This window comes from Babylonia areolata, chromosome 9 (assembly GCF_041734735.1).
Source record: "Babylonia areolata isolate BAREFJ2019XMU chromosome 9, ASM4173473v1, whole genome shotgun sequence".
Lineage (NCBI taxonomy): Eukaryota > Metazoa > Mollusca > Gastropoda > Neogastropoda > Buccinidae > Babylonia > Babylonia areolata.
The window spans coordinates 3,626,273-3,639,334 of NC_134884.1; the positions used below are offsets into that span (position 1 = coordinate 3,626,273).

Sequence of the window (13,062 nt, forward strand, 5' to 3'; positions counted from 1 at the left end):
TCAGCACTAGTTTAAGCCAGTGCTTGTGCGTTTGCTGATGTTTTGGAGGGAAACGGAGAAAGAGAGATAGAGTGAGAGGGAGAGATTATACCTTGATAATTTTTCATTTCTTCTCCACTCACACGAAAATGATTATTCCCATTTCTTGATGATTCTATCAGTGCATGTTTGTGCCAGTGCGTGTGTGTTTTGCTTATGTGTGTTCGAGGGGAGACAGAGACAGAGAGAGAGAGAGAGGGGGAGACAGAGAGAGAGACAGAGAACTCAACTCAAAACGTTTTTTTATTCAAGGATTAAGATTTTAGGAGAGAGAGAGAGAGACAGGCAGACAGACAGACAGAGATAGGGACAATGACAGAGAGATACATAGACAGACGGACAAAAATGACATGGTCTGATAAAAAAAAATCTGACAAAAAGGGCAGAACATAAAAATACAGGAATGTAAAAAGTGAGAAATGCATAGTTCAATGAAGATAGCATAGAAAGGGGCGGGGGGTGGGTGTGTGGGGGGGGGGGGGGGGGGCTAGAAGCTGACTGAGTATTGTGAGATGGAGTGAGACAGAGAATGTGCGTACACACACACACACACACACACACACACACACACGCACGCACACACACACACACACACACACACATTTTCCACCACCGCCACCTTCCAACATCTCACACACTCACTCACGCGCAATCACGCACGTAGTACACACACACGCACGTGCTGAGAACACGGGAGACAGAGTGCTGAACAAGTCAAAAATAAAATGCCTCAGTGGAACATTCGGGAACAAACTACGATGGTGAGTTCGCAGTCACACGCATTCACGTACACACACACACACATGTAAGGCATTTTGTGTGGAGTGGTGTGTAACACCGGGAGTGTAAAAAGGGATTTTCTGACATGTAGGGATATGAGTGAGTATTGTGATTTTATTATTATTGTTGTGTGTGTTTACATGTATGTATATGCTTCGGCAATATCAACATTTCTACCCCTGTACTTTTCCGTTTATAAGACGGAAAAAGTTGCAAATTGGTTAATAACATTGTAATATATACTCCATAATTCTATCCCTTCTTCTCCTCCACTGTTTGACTGGCCTTCTTTACGTCATTTCACAGGGGAAGAAATGTAGAGTATACTACATATCGGGTGACCCCCCCCCCCCCCAAAAAAAAAAGTGAACCACTTTTTGACAAGTATTTTCTCAGTGACAGAGAAACCGAATTCATTGAAAATGTTCACACAGTATCCTTAGGGTATCATCAACAAGTCTGCAAAATATCTAAAAGTTCGGACGGAAATTAGGCGAGTATTGTCAAATTCAAAACAGCATGTCAAAAAATCCAATATTTTATTCAATTTCAGTTTTATTTTATTTTGCTTTTTTTTTGGTGTTTCGAAAAAGGTATGGATAGTACTCGGTAGCAGTTGTGGAGGTTGTGAAAGTGATACACGCTATTGTGAATGCTCTCGTCAACATGACAAGTGGCTGGTCAGCTGATATGATATCTCTGTCCGGCTTTCTCTGTCTCTGCCCTTGTCTCACTCTCTCTCTCTCTCTCCCATGCTCTGTCTCTCCCTCTCTCTCGTCTCTCTCTGTCTCTCTCTCTTTGCCTGTGTGTCTTTCTTCCTCTATCTCTGTCACTCTTTCTCTGTCACTCTCTATCTTTTGAAGCCTTTGTCTGTCCGTCTCTGTCTCTCCCGGCCTCTACCTGCCTGTCTCTCTCTCTGTCTCTGTCTCTCGCCCCTCCCCCACGCCCCCTTTTTTTAAATTGATTTTTTTTACCCCAGCTCCCACACACATGTAAATGTGTATGCAGGGCGGGACATTATAAACACTGCTCACCACAAGCGCAACATCATTTTTAGAAGGTTTTAAATACCTGCATTACTTTTTACTTTGTATTTGTATTTCTTTTTATCACAACAGATTTCTCTGTGTGAAATTCGGGCTGCTTTCCCCAGGGAGAGCGCGTCGCTACACTACAGCTCCACCCATTTTTTTTGTATTTTTTATATTTTTTCCTGCGTACGTTTTTTTTTTTTTTTTTCATATCGAAGTGGATTTTTCTACAGAATTGGCTCTTTTACGTGCGCTAAGTGCATGCTGCACACGGGACCTCGGTTTCTCGTCTCATCCAAATGACTAGCATCCAGACCACCACTCAAGTTCTAGTTGGGGGGGGGGGGGAGAAAATATCGGCGGCTGAGCCGTGATTCAAACCAACGCGCTCAGATTCTCTGGCTTCCTAGGCGGACACGTTACCTCTTGGCCATCACCGCACTTAATCACTGTGTTCACTGCACTGCACCCAAACTTGGAACCATAAACTGGGGTACGTTTTGCAAAAAACACGTGCAGCACGTTCGCTCACATACTGTACGCGCGCACGTATGCATGCCAGCGCACGCACTGATGCGTGCACGCAAACATGCTCACACCGTCACACGCGCGTGCCTGTGCGTACATACATGCGTGCGCGCGCACACACACGCACGCACATACACACACGCATGTGCACGTAAACGCACACACAAACACACACACACACAAACACACACACATACACACACACACACGCACGCACTCACGCACACACGCCCCTCTAAATATCCTTTTACGGTAAGTAAATCCGCATGCACGTAGTGTACTAAGCACACGCACCGAACGTAGAATATAATAACCGCGATAATCACACTGCCTATGGGGTGGCCCGTGTGTGATACAGTCAAACGAACACCCGAACTATTGTTCTCTTGGCCTGTAAGCCAAACAGCTTGGCACAGCATGGAACCACGCAGACACAATCCGAGTCCTTGTGGTCCAGGAGAGTCGATGTGATCTTTCTCCTTCACTGATTATGGACAATAAGCCAGCATGTGTTTTCCCAACAAACATAATCCACCTTTGTGTTGGGTCTGTACTGTGCAATGCTGCACCGTGCTGTGCTGTGTTGTTGTAAAACACGTTAAAATGTTTCAAGTCCGTGTGCACGTGTGCGTGCCTGGAATCTGATGGAATGACACAAGAAACGAATGATGAGCGCCCAACGGCAGCCGTCAGTCGGCTCTACCCAGGTAGGTAGGCAGCCTGTTGTGCAAATGACCCCGAGTTAGTAATGCGCTTAGAGCTTGGTCTCTGGCCGAGGATAGTCGATATGTAAGTATCCATATGATTCATTTATTCATTGTGTTGTGCTGTGCTGTGCTGTGCTGTGCTGTGCTGTGTTGTGCTGTGCTGTGCTGTGCTGTGCTGTGCTGTGCCGTTTTGTATTGTATTGCATTGTATTGTACTGCATTGTCTGTGTTTTTATCGGTTCATCCAAAAGTCTACTACCCATCAAGCCACTCAAGATCAAGTGGAGGTAGGTGTGTGTGTGTGTGTGTGTGTGTGTGTGTGTGTGTGTGACTGATTCGATTGAAAGGGGCGTGGTCGGTTTTGTTGGAAGGAAAAGGAAAAAAGAAAGCTCGGTGGGACCCTGATGGGCGCTGTTCTTTGCTGTGGGAACATGTTCGGGTTTTGTTTGTTGGTCGGCGTTGCATGGAGTCGGGTTCTGCATGGGTGACGGTGCGTTTTTCAATGGAATTAGAAAGGGCTTAGGGGAGATTTTGGGGTGGGGGTAGGGGGGGGGAGGGTATTGGTGGGCTGGAGGGGGTAAACAATAGGCATTGTCACTGTGGTTTTCTTCTCTCTCTCTCTTTCTGTCTGTCACACACACACACACACACACACACACACACACACACACTGCCTCCGAGTCTGAAAAGCGCAGCGAAGGATTTATCACTTTAGCTGTATTCACGAGCCGTCGCAACTTCACAATGTTCTGCCAAGACTGTGCTTGATTTTGTGTATTGCAACCCTTCGTCCGTGTCTGAGAACATTCATAACGCTCTGTCTGTCTGTCTCTGTCTCTCTGTTTCTGTCTCTCTCTCTCACACACACACTCTATCTCACTCTCACCCCCTCCCCCTCTCTCTCTTCCTCCCTCCTCTCTCACTCTTTTTCCATCCCCCCCTCCCTCTCTCCCTTTCTCCCTCCCCCTCTCTCTCTTCCCCTCCCCCTCTCTTTCTTCCCCTCCCCCTCTCTCCCCCTATCTCTCCCTCTATCTCTCTCAATTCCCCTTTCCCCTCGTAATTCTCTCTCTCTCTCCCCCCCCCCCTCTCTCTCTCTCTCCCTCCCTCCATCTCTCTTTCCTTCTCCTTCTCTCACTCCTTCCCTCTCTCTCTCTCTCTCTCCCTCTGTCTCTCTCACACTTCCCCTCTATCTCCCTCCCTATCTCCCCCCCCCAACCCCCGCTTCTCTCTCTCTCTCTCTCCCCGATTCTGCGAGGAAGCAATAGGCCGGGAACTAATTAATAGGAACTAAACTTCACCCTCTCTCTCTCTCCTACTCTCCCGCCTCTCTCTAAAGTTTCATGCACCGGCTAAGAAAATATCTTTGCACGGTAGAAATTCAGGAGGTGTGCTGCTGTTAATAAGAAAGAGTATCGAAAATAGTGTTAAAGAAATAAAGTTGTGTTGTAACAATACTGTTGCTATAAAGATAGACAAAAAGGTGTTTGACTAGGATAAAGATGTGTGTGTGTGTGTGTGTGTGTGTGTGTGTGTGTGTGTGTGTTGGGGGCGGGGTATGCGTACCAGTGTGTGCGCGCGCGCGTTTGTGTATGTGTGTGTGAATGCATGTGGTTGTTAGAATTTTCACAATAAAATATGTACTCAGTGTGTGTGTGGGGAGGGGGGGGGGGGGAGAGTTTGGTGCGAGAACTTTAACAACTGTGTGTGTGTGTGTGTGTGTGTGTTTATGGAACATCACGACTACAATTCACAGGACCGTCCAGTTTTTCTATTGTGCCTTTTCCCTATCTCGCACAAGCGAGGTCTTTGTCGAAGAGCTGTCGTTGATCGAAACCCGTGGAATGTTCTCAAGAGGATTAAGTTTAGCAGCGAAATACTGCACGCCCCCCAGACTCCCCTCACTCGCCCCCCCCATCCCTCACCACCACCTTCCCTCCTCCACCCCCCACCCCATCCTTCCAAGTCCAAATGTGCCCTCCATTCTTGACTCAAAACAGTCCCCTTCTGGTGACACTGTAAAGTCGCAAAAAGCGTTTTCTGTAGCCACGTTCTTTCCGCTGTTCTTAATTTTTCCCCCCTATTCCCACTTTTCCTGTCTTTTTCATTCATTCATTTATTCATAGTTCATTTATTCATTCATTTAATCACTCAGTCACTCAATCAATCATCCAGCCAGTCACTCAGTCTGTCTTTTTCATTCATTCATTCAATTAATCCGTCACTGAATCACTCACTCAGTCAGCCAGTCACTCTGTCTGTATGTCTGTCTCTCTTTCCTACTTATTAGGAATCTCTTTCATACCCTTCTCTCTGTTTTCACTGCTCTTCGATACTAGATTTCCATCCACATAAAAAACAAACAAACAAACAAACAACAAACACAACAACCAACCAACAAACCAACACACGAAACTTTTGGGGTTTTGGTAGAGAAATGGAGAAACACAAGGATGGACTAAATGTGGAAGATGAAGATGATTGGTTGATAAGTAGTTACACAAGTCGTTGGGGGAAAACAGAGGGAGAGAGAGCAGACGACAACTGTTGGCCTACATATAGTTGCAGCATACGAACAGAAAAGGAGGAGGAGGAAGAAGAAGAGACAGACAGACGACCCGCAGTAAGCACAACAACCCATACTTTTTCCCGCTCATAATTATCGTTGTTGCTTTAGGGGTAAAAGCCTCGCGGTATTCCGTCCAAGAGAGCATGATTATACGTCATTATAAGGACAAGACGGCCGAACTGCATCGTACTGAAGAAAAAAAAATCCACTGGTTTTTATGGCAGCATTCAGTTCAGTTATTAGATTCTTTATTTTATTTTATTTTATTTTTGTGTGTGTGTGTTTATTTGGAAAGTTAGAATTTTAAGTTCTGTTAAAAAAACAACACACAACTACTTTTGTTTTTAACTTTGAAGGTATCAGTGAGTATTCAAAGTTTGTTTTTCAGTCTCTCATCCCAAGTTATTATATTTCTTTGATACTGTTTTTTATTATATCTAACGCTTTTGATTTGTACCTTTTCATCTTAACAAAGGGCTAAGTGAATAACACACACACACACACTCTCTCTCTCACTCACATATACACACACACACACACACTGACTCACACATCCATCTCCCATCCACACACTCGCACCCTTTACGCACATATATATCCATCCACATCCCCCCACACCCCCACACACACCCTGCATCCACACACACACACACACACCCTTCCACACCCATACGCACATATCCACCTCCATTATACACACACACACACACGCACACGCACACACACGCGCGCACACACCCACACATGCACGCACGCACGCACACATACACACTCACAGACACACTCACAGACACATACACTACACACACACGCACATACACTCACACACACACACACATACACACACTGACACACACACTGACACACACACATCCATCCCCCATCGACACACCCAAACCTTTTCACCCCCATACACACACACACACACACACACACACACACACACACACACACACACACACACACACACACACGCCACACCACATCCTTCCATCCCTATCACACACACACACACACACACACACACACACACACACACACTGACATACACACACTGACACACACACTGACACACACACACATCCATCCCCCATCGACACACCCAAACCTTTTCACCCCCATACACACATATCCACCCCATCACACACACACACACACATACACACGCCACACCCTTCCATCCCTATCACACACACACTTACACACACACACACACACACACATATATATATATATATATGTATATATATATACACACATACACACACACATACACACACACTGACTCACACATCAGTCTCCCATCCACACACTCACACTTTTTACGCACATATATATCTATCCACATCCCCCCACCCCTCCCACACACACACACCCTCCATCCACACACACACACACACACCCTCCTTCCACACACACACACCTTCCATCCACACACACACACCCTCCATCCACACACACACACCCTCCTTCCATACACACACACACACCCTTCCACACCCATACGCACATATCCACCTCCATTACACACACACACAACGTTGGTGATGAAAAAATATAACTCCGCAGTAAACCAGCCCAGGCAGCAGGCGACACACACACACACGCACCAGGCAGCAGGCGACACACACACACACACACACACACACACACACACACACACACACACACACACACGCCACACCACACCACATCCTTCCATCCCTATCACACACACACACACACACACACACACACACACACACACACTGACATACACACACTGACACACACACACATCCATCCCCCATCGACACACCCAAACCTTTTCACCTCCATACACACACATCCACCCCATCACACACACACACACACACACACACACATACACACGCCACACCCTTCCATCCCTATCACACATACACACGCACACACACATACACACACACACACACACACATATATATATATATATATATATGTATATATATATACACACATACACACACACACATACACACACACTGACTCACACATCAGTCTCCCATCCACACACTCACACTTTTTACGCACATATATATCCATCCACATCCCCCCACCCCTCCCACACACACACACCCTCCTTCCACACACACACACCTTCCATCCACACACACACACCCTCCATCCACACACACACACCCTCCATCCACACACACACACCCTCCTTCCATACACACACACACACCCTTCCACACCCATACGCACATATCCACCTCCATTACACACACACACAACGTTGGTGATGAAAAAATATAACTCCGCAGTAAACCAGCCCAGGCAGCAGGCGACACACACACACACACACACACGCACCAGGACAGCAGACGACAGAAAACCGTGCACTCGCCTTGTCCTCCCCAGCACTTGAACCACACAAAGTGCGCTTTGTTGGAAAAATTAAACTCAGTCAGGAGTGAACTTGGAGAATTTGACATGTGCGCTTGGATGGTTGAGCTTCACACGGACAAAGCGAGGTGGAAAGAGTAGCTTTCTCCGCCCGAGAGGCTGCAAGGTTTGCCCACCGTGTGCAGTTATTGTGTTCACAGTTTTCGCGCCACATGGCCGCTGGAAACCAGCTGGCAGGACAAGATAAGTGAAAAGAGTGGTAAGTCCGAGTTCATTATATTATTATTATTATTTATTAGGTAATTATTTCTTCTTATCCTCCTCCTTCTTCAAATTCTTTTTTCTTCTTTTTATTTTATTATCACACCACTTAACCACAAGAACTTGAACCAGCTGGCAAGTGAAAAGCGTGGTAAGTCTGTGTTCATTATATTATTATTATTAGGTAATTATTTCTTCTTATCCTCCTCCTACTTCAAATTCTTTTTTCTTCTTTTTTGTAAATTATCACGCCACTTACCCACCAGAACATGAACCAGCTGGCAGGACAAGATAAGTGAAAAGAGTGGTAAGTCCGTGTTCGTTATATTATTATTATTATTATTAGGTAATTATTTCTTCTTATCCTTCTTCTTCAAATTCTTTTTTCTTCTTCTTTTTTAAAAAATTTTTTTATAATCACGCCACTTACGCACCAGAACATGAACCAGCTGGCAGGACAAGATAAGTGAAAAGAGTAAGTCCGTGTTCATTATATTATTATTATTATTAGGTAATTATTTCTTCTTATCCTTCTTCTTCTTCAAATTCTTTTTTTTTTCTTCTTCTTTTTTTTTTTTTAATTATCGCGCCACTTACCCACCAGAACTTGAACCAGCTGGCAGGACAAGATAAGTGAAAAGAGGGGTAAGTCCGAGTTAATTTTATTATTATTATTATTAGGTAATTATTTCTTCTTATCCTCCTCCTACTTCAAATTCTTTTTTCTTCTTTTTATTTCATAATCACGCCACTTACCCACCAGAACATGAACCAGCTGGAAGGACAAGATAAGTGAAAAGAGTGGTAAGTCTGTGTTCATTATATTATTATTATTATTATTAGGTAATTATTTCTTCTTATCCTTCTTCAAAATCTTTTTTTTCCTTCTTATTTTATTATCACGCCACTCGCACCAGAAACCAGCTGGCAGGTCAAGATAAGTTAATAGACTGATAGTAAGTCCGTGTTCATTATTCTGAGTATCAGTTTCAGATTCTTTATTTTTTATGTGTTTTTTTTCTTCTTCCTTATTTTCTTATCCATCCGCTACCTTTCTGCTGTTAGCCGTTTGTATATTATACGTGAGTGTTTGCAACCAGCGTGTTGACGACAAGAAAAGTGCATTGTTAAACAAGGTCTTGCACTTTTTTTTTAATCATCGCGGTGTCAGTTTGTTTTTTTGTTTGTGTTTTTAAAAATAGAAAAAAATATTTTCAATACTCTGAAATAGCTTGTCTTATTTTATGATATAATGGACGGTAACTAATAAATGAATAGATTTATCTCAAACCTTCTATTGTTTCAGTAGTTTATGTGGCAGCTTGAAAATGTCATTTAAGCTTTTTGTTACACTCGATCTGAGAAAGGCGCAAACTATGGTGTATTTTATATGCCATCCCGTAGCCTACTGTTCTCTTTATTACGACCACGCAGACAGAGCTCCACAAAGGGGAGCAAATTAATAATTTTACAGGTACGGTAGTAAAGTAGACTGTATTGTCATTGTCACACTTACAAGGAAACGAGTTATAAATATGCTCGAAAGATAGGCTACTTATACTTATGTGTTTCTAATCAACTGTCTGTCTGTCTGTCTCTCTCTCTATATATATATACATGTATACAGCCAGTTTTGTTTTGTGTTGTCCGGGAAAGGCGGAAAGGGTGCAAAGTAACAACTCGCGTTTACGGTAATACAAATAATTATAGTCTTTGAAACAACAGGGTTTGTCCGCCGTCGATCGGAAACTAATAAACAGGACAGAGTCAAACTCCCACGAAGCCCTGACTCGGAGCGTGGCGGGACGATCAAAGAGTAGGTGAAACGGGAATAGGCGACTCGGTCCTGCTGCCTTTGATCAGTGGATGACTGGGAAGGGGGTTGCCGTGTACCGCCTTCTGTGGTGGGCTCATTGCTTCCGTTCGTGTTGGACACACACACGCATACGCTCGCGCGGACGTGTGTGTGTGTGTGTGTGTGTGTGTGTGTGTGTGTGTGTGTGTTCGTCTGTGTCTGTTTGCCTCTCTCTCCTTCCTTCACCCAGTTCTCCCCCTCCACCCTCTCTATCATTCAGTCACAAACACATACACGCACACGCACACACACACACACAAGCACACACACACACGGCACATGACACATTACTTTGCCTCTTATGTCAGAATGATTAATGAGATGGCCCGATTATCCTTTCTCTGTCTCTTATCACTTTTTCTGTGTCTGTGTCTCTGTGCGTCCGTCTGTTTGTCTCTCTCTCTGTCTGTGTGTCTCTCTCTGACACTGTGCAGACTGTATACAAATATTTTTGTGTGACGGTATGATTGTTGTTTCATACCCTATCGTTTAGGGGCCTTGGCCTATAATGAATAAACCATTCATTCATTCATTTATTAATTCTCTGTCTGTCTGTCTGTCTGTCTCTCCCTCCCTCCCTCCCTCCCTCCCTCCCTCACCGCATTACATACATCACTCACACACATCCATACATGCACGTACACACACACAATCACTCGCACACACGCAGCCACGTACACACACATGCACGTACACACACACGCGCGCGCGCACACACGACACACACGCGCGCGCACACACATGCGCACACGCATACACACACACACACACACATCTTTGTCTCTGCCCTTCAGAAAAACTGACGGATGAGAAGAGGCAGCGCGGCCCTGACAACATAGTTTACGACGCGAGGCACACAGCTTTGACAATACAGCATTCCACTTGCGCCCTCTTTCTCTGCTCGCCTGGTTTGCATTCATCGCACCACACTGTGACTGCCTCCGTTATGATACTGTCTGCCTGTCTAGTCCTGCTCCATTGTATTGTGGCTGGGGTACGGCAATTTCCGCAGGTATCTCTCTCTCTTTCTCTTGCTTCAGTTTCACCTTACACCTGTCCGTCTCGCGTGTTTGCTTTCTGCCTTTGTGGCATCGATTTTCCGGGCCAGGGACTGTTTTGTGTTTTGCCACTGGAGCGATTGCTGATGCTGTGTGTGTGTGTGTGTGTGTGTGTGTGTGTGTGTGTGTGTGTGTGTTACAATAGAACAGATATGTAATCTGATTATGGCTCTTTTCCCGTGAAAAAAACAACGACAAAGCAAATCAAAGACAAAAACAATAGAATTAGGCGGTGGTGTGAATGCTATGCGGTGATCATGGAATTAATGTAAACAGTTGACATGATGATGATGATGATGATTATGATGATACGGATACTTATATATAGCCCTTATTCCCGGTCAGAGACCCAAGCTTTATCAAACACGGGAGTCATTTGCACAACTTAACGGGGCTGCCTACCTGGGTAGCGCCGACTGCCAGCTGCCACTGGGCGCTCATCATTCGTTTCCGACGTTCGATTGTCTTTGGTGAGACAACAGTATTGTCTCTTGTAGGGCCTACCAGTACCTGTCTGCAGCTGGTACGAGTACGAGTAATTTACAATCCATTGCCTTCTCTTTAGTTCAGCTTCATATCCTTGGGGTGATTTTTTTTTTTCTTCACTCTCGCGTACTTGCTTAGTGTTTATGTTTTGATGGTCAGATTTTGTGTGTGTGTTTGCCCTCTTCACTGGTTGTATTTGAATTGTTAACAGCATCATTTACTTTAAAAGGGGTCACCGCCTTGAGCGTTGTACGCGGTTGCTTTTTTTGTTTTTCGAGAAACTGAATTCATTGGTAGAAGTTGTTTGGAGTGTGTGGTACAGGGTTCAGAGTCAAAGGCATGAATTAATCGCATGTTCACAACCTGGAATGGGATCGTAGCACGCCTGCTTTTGTTTGATTTTAAAACGTACGCTTACGCACGCATATACGCGCACATGCACGCCTGTGCACATACGTAAACACACACACACGAACACGCACACACACGCGTTGGTGGTTGCATGCCTGCAAGCGAGCGAACTGACACGTGCGCACAGTACACACGCACAAAGCAAACACAAAACAGTGTGCCTGGTACTGATGGTGGCGCAGTCTAGCAAGCACACACACACACGCACACACACACACACACACGCACACACAAAAAACGAAAGAAAGAGGAAAAAAAGGGACTAAACAAAACAAACAACGACGGGGAAAAAGGGAGGCGGGGACAGAAGGGGAAGTGGGAAGGAAGGAGTGGGGACAGAACTGATGCAGTAAATGCTGTTAACTTTGAAAAATCAGAACCAAATAAGGGAAATTACTTCTTCGTTCGTGGGCTGCAACTCCCACGTTCACTCGTATGTACACAAGTGGGGTTTTACGTCTATGACCCCCCCCCCCCCCCCCCCACACCCCGCTTTTTTTTTTTTTTTTTGAACCCCGCCATGAAGGCAGCAATACTCTGTTTTCGGGGGTGTGAATGCTGGGTATGCTCTTGCTTCCGTAACCCACCGAACGCTGACATGGATTACAGGATCTTTAACCGCGCGTATTTGATCTTCTGCTTGCGTATACACACGAAAGGGTTTCAGGCACTAGCAGGTCTGCACATGCGTTGACCTGGGAGAACGGAAAAATCTCCACCCTTTACCCACCAGGCGCCGCTACTGAGATTCGAACCTGGGACCATCAGATTGAAAGTCCAACGCTTTAACCACTCGGCTACTGTGCCCGTCAAATAATGGAATGAAAATTAATACGCTCCTTAAATATAAATAGGAAAAAATAGAAAAGTAAATTACATGCTAAAATGAAACTGCCGAATGAAGAGATGAAATAAAAACAAAAAATATGAAAATAGCGCGCGCGCACACACACACACACACCACCACCACCAC

The 13,062-nt window shown here is 45.0% G+C and overlaps 1 protein-coding gene across 2 annotated transcripts in view; it reads left to right on the forward strand.

The window, feature by feature from the left end:
- Positions 1-804: 804 nt before the first annotated feature.
- Positions 805-13,062, forward strand: part of LOC143285685 (prolyl 4-hydroxylase subunit alpha-3-like) — a 42,597-nt gene continuing 30,339 nt past the window's right edge. The window contains exon 1 of one of the 2 annotated variants that reach the window (XM_076593085.1): positions 805-918. The gene's annotated coding sequence lies outside the window, so the exon portion shown is untranslated. Of the gene's footprint in view, positions 919-8,014; positions 8,278-13,062 lie in introns of those variants that run through there. The other variant, XM_076593084.1, reaches the window with a different exon arrangement.